The following is a 5,064-nucleotide window of genomic DNA, read 5'->3' on the forward strand; positions in this document are numbered from 1 at the left end:
AGACAGAATTCCACTTACAGCTAGTTTTCTCTAATAATACCAAGTCCATGGAGAGCTTAGTAATCTATTCTAGAGCTTAGGAATTTATTGAGATCTTAGTAGAGAGATTCTTAGTCTTCATTTATAATTGATTATCATTAAATTGTTTTTTATATTGAAGGGATTGTTTATAACAAATGATTAATTTAATGAAATACGCTTCGTGCCAGCCCTTTACTTTAACATTCTTGACCTGAACAATATTGAGCTTAATAAAATGTTACGTATTCTACCAGATAGACCTTGACTCGTTTAAAGAAACAATAACAGACATTTGTCGTATTATGACTTGCTCTAATATTTTCATATTAATGGCAAACGCTCGCTTTTGTTTAGCAATTGTTTTATATGTTTACTTGAGAGAACGTTCGCTTCTCATATAAATCTTGGGCAGATAGAATTTTATACTTACTGGTGTATAGTAATCATTATTTCTCAACGCAAAATAAGATAAAACAGTTATTTTTTGAAATTGTCGAAAGTTGACAATTGTCGTGTTCTATGATTGACAGAGCTTCTGAAATTATAATTAAAATTACAATAATTGATATTTTTCTATGAGCTTTAAACAGAGGACACTCACATTATTGAGATTCTATGAGAATAATTTTTGATAACTAATATGAACAATTAATGAACAATTTTTGATAAATAATTGATATTCTTGTCATGAGCCTTTTTAAACAGAGGACATTCACAGTATTGCGATTATATTTAAGTGAGTGATTTTGTAGATCTACCATTACTTTACTTTATTAGTATTGATTCACAATGATGATTATGAATAAGAAATTTTTTATTACAATTTAGTAAATAAGTTTATTTTCATGTAATCTTAATTGTGTACATTTATGTAGGTTATTTATATATAATTTTAATAAACCCTTAAATACGCAGTAATCTTGTTAACGTGTTGATTCAATAAAGCATATATTATTCTATCATAAATTGTGATGTTCTCATCCATTGTTGAAACAATGTTAAACAAATATTTATTGTATGAATACAAAATATCTCGACTTATACAAGTAAATCGTGCATTTTTTTCATATGAATTTAAACTTACATTTTCTTATGAATACCATAAATATTATTTTTTATCAACTGACTTTAATTCGGACAGGAGATAATTCGGATTAAGCAAGATTGTGTAACCATAATCGCCTACAGTTGGCGATATTTTGCATGATTAAATATTGAATAATTTCTTATTTGTTATCGTCGTAGGTTGTCAGTTGTAGGTGTGTAGAGTCGTTCCTTTGATTGATATCAGTTAATTATTTCTAGTTTTGTATGACTTATATAACCGGAGCAACTTTAAACATATATATATATATATATATATATATATATATATATATATATATCCTGCATTCGAAACAATAAAGCACGACATATAGTGTCATTATTGGTCCATAAGCCAAATATGATTTGTTTATATTTTTCTCCAGAACCGTCGATTTACATACAGCATGTGGTCACCATGCTATACCAATACATAAAAGAACAATAATTCAATATTTAAATATTTCCATGCCAAATCAATACGTCCGCAAAAGAATTATGAATATAATAGTATTTGTCTATAAGTGAAATAAATGAAGTAACATACACAAGGTTTCTAAATAATGGTGTTGATGCATAATGAAATGACTAATAACTTACTTCTACAATGATTCATTTATCTTAACCTTCACTTGCAGAAGACAAAGAATGTGCTAAGCTTTCTTTTAGTTTATCATACTGATGCTATTAAATGCCATCCACAGTACTTAAACAATTATCATATTAAGTACCTACTATCAAATATTTGTAAGTGGTGCAAGCTCGGTCTTATAAATTAATATCGATCGCCCAATATAAGAAAATGATACAATATTATACAACAAATTATTTTTATTAAATTTATTAATTTTGAATGAGAGCATCAAAATCTTTAGTGACCATGAATACTTAAGCTGACCTCATACTTACCCACTAAATTTACATTTACCCACTAAATTTACTTTGAGTAGCCCACTCTACCATCTGATATATGTAGGACTCCAGTACTATCAGTATTACTGGAGTTCTAATAATCAGCACAATAGCTTATAATTAACTTCCCGTAGGGCAAGTTATAGTAATCGCAAAAAAATCGAAAATGAAAATTTTTATATATCTTTACGTTTCAGAAGTTTCTGAATATTTTGGCATACCTTAGAAAAAATGGATGTATGTGTGTGTGTGTGTGTGTGTGTGTGTGTGTGTGTGTGCGTGTGTGTATGTATGTGCGGATACAAATTTTCGTCGACGATTTCGGGAACACCGATCAACCGATTTGAATAATTCAAAAAACATTCGATTCGTATTGATAAGGAGACGTGCTGATTAGTTTTTGGCAAAGTCAGGTCTAGCCGTTCCAAAGATACGGGGCAAAAAGTGGCGAAAACGGTAACTCAGTTTTTAAGAGAACGGAGCGTCCGATTTTAATAATTCAAAAAACATTTTACTTGTATTGACAAGGTGAAGAACCGATCAAATTTTCATAAAGGCAGGTCTAGCGGTTTCGGAGATCTAATGAAAAAAGTAAAAAAAAATGTCATTTGGCGGTCAAAAATGATCATTAGACATATGCACATCAAATTATCAGATATTTTATAGAGATTTTAACAATAAGTATAATTTTGGTTTACATTCCTATGGGTTCCGTACCAATGTTTACGCGTTAGACGTCGACGCGGCGCTTACGCGGTTTGATATTTCGTCTTTATGCAGTTAAAGCAGTACGATTGCTTTGAAAAAAAAGTTCAGATCTATCAAAATATGTCAAAATAAAGAAAACATTTTTTTTCAAAAAAAAAAAATAAAAAAATTAAAAAATTTTATTTTATTAAAAATCTTATTTTTTCGAAGTAAATTTTCTTCAAAAATGTTAATCGTTTTTAAAAAAATAATAATTTTTGGTACGGGAAGTTCCAGCAATTTGCCTTAAGGCACGATGCCTTAATTGCCTTAAGACAGAATTCCACTTACAGCTAGTTTTTTTGTTATTTCTGATTGTCATTTATTTAATGTGAAAAAACATTTACTTTTGTAAATTTTTGCTCTTACCAAACCCTCAATGAATTTTTCTCAATTATGAATCACATCGCATTTTACATTACTGTTTTAAATAATCTAAATAACAAGTCAATATTACCTATATTTATAAATACATGCTTAATTATTGCGTTGTTCTTATTCAGGTGAAAACATTACTCATGCTTCAAAGTCGTATTTTTGATTTTATCGCATTAAGTTTAATCTTAATTATACTGCTACCAATAATATAAATCAAATTAAAGTTACTTTCAACGTCTTGTTGCTAATATAAACAATACATTTCAGAGTATAAATTACTTTATCACGCCAACATCGAATTCGGTAATTACAAATTATAAATGTGAAAATAATAAATAAAACAAATGATTACTCATTACACGTGTTTTCTATAGACGCGGACAATTTATGCGTCATTTTCGAATTGTTGACCAAGTAATATATATATATATATATATATATATATATATATTGGTATTAAATTGTACAAATAAACATATTACTCATTTATTAGTTGTTGATCAAGATTTCTTAAAATTTTCTTACATCGTATTAATGATTTAATTTATTACGCTGCAGTTAGTACATGGCATGGTAAAATGCCTATTAAAAGTGAATTTTTTCATTGTTTTTTTTTGGACAGCAATCAGAACTTAAGAGTTCCATTAGCTATACCTACTATGTAGGTTTTACAGATGGCAATCCAAAGAGTAGTCTTATCACTGTGTGATTAATTTTATTATTACAATTCATATTACTATTTTCACTATGAAACATCTTGCTATTTATATTTCTAAGTGAAAGCCGATGTCACTACTGCTTGACATCAGACTCCTCGAAGCAGGATCCAACCCCTGACCTCTGATCCAAGCCCACGTCTTTAGTCACCTACCGACGAGTGAGCCTGTTAAAAATGAATGATATTAATTTTAATTCAATCATTTATATAATATTATATAAATATTCCTGTTATTATTTTCAACCCAATTTTACGTCGAGTTCAATGCAAAACAGGCGCCACTTCGAGCCACGTCTTTTTGGCCGATTTCTCGCTCGTATTTTACTGTTTTTAACCAGGTGCGTTGAATCTTTTCAATTTTGTGAGAGGAATATAATACATAATTGATTTAATCCGTAACAAAATATAGGATTATTATCGTAATGAAGGCGTATCAACCTTCATTACTTATATTATGATTCTTATTATTTATGTAATGTAAAAGAAAAATTTATTTTCTTATCATTGATTTGGACTCCTCCCTGGATTGGGAGTTAGACCTTCGATATCGGAGAGCTTGATATCAGATATTGGTTTTTACTTAAAAATATAGAGAGCAATATGTTACTAAGCAAAAATTGCCCTTGCTGTGATATCCCAATTAGAAAAGCAACCGTGGGGTTGTCTTCTAATGGCGTTCAGTAAATAAACTGTAATTCTGATAATAAGGACAATCAATGGATTTCCTGCTAATAACATCGCTCTTACAAGGGGTATTCTAGTGTAGAAATTCAAAAAAAAAAATCAAATTATTTTTTATTTCATATTTTCAAAGTTCAACTATCTAAGAATGTGGGTACGAGAAGGCTTTTGAAAATTTGAATTATTTTTGGAGATATAGGCATTTTATTGACTCGGTCTCCATACTGGTTTGGCTTCACGCAAAACTTTAAATGCGTTTTTCTCAGAACAGACTTTTTCAGTACTGTTGACACGATTTCTCGAGTTTTAATCAACCGATTCACTTGAAATGTTCAGAGAGTCTTGTTTTTAGACATATCTATAGCCGGAACTAGGATTATCCCCAAATTCCAATTGTTACTATTTTTAAAAAAATCGAGAAACTCAAAAAAAAAAACAGTAAAAAAAAAACACTTTTTCTTCAAACAGTCGCCAATTTGTAAAAAAGATTTTTTTTTTACTCATCGCTAGTTCGGGCGATTGCG

Source organism: Ctenocephalides felis, unplaced genomic scaffold (genome assembly GCF_003426905.1).
Source record: "Ctenocephalides felis isolate EL2017-DRISC unplaced genomic scaffold, ASM342690v1 CF-g0.4_SCAFFOLD_01886, whole genome shotgun sequence".
NCBI lineage: Eukaryota > Metazoa > Arthropoda > Insecta > Siphonaptera > Pulicidae > Ctenocephalides > Ctenocephalides felis.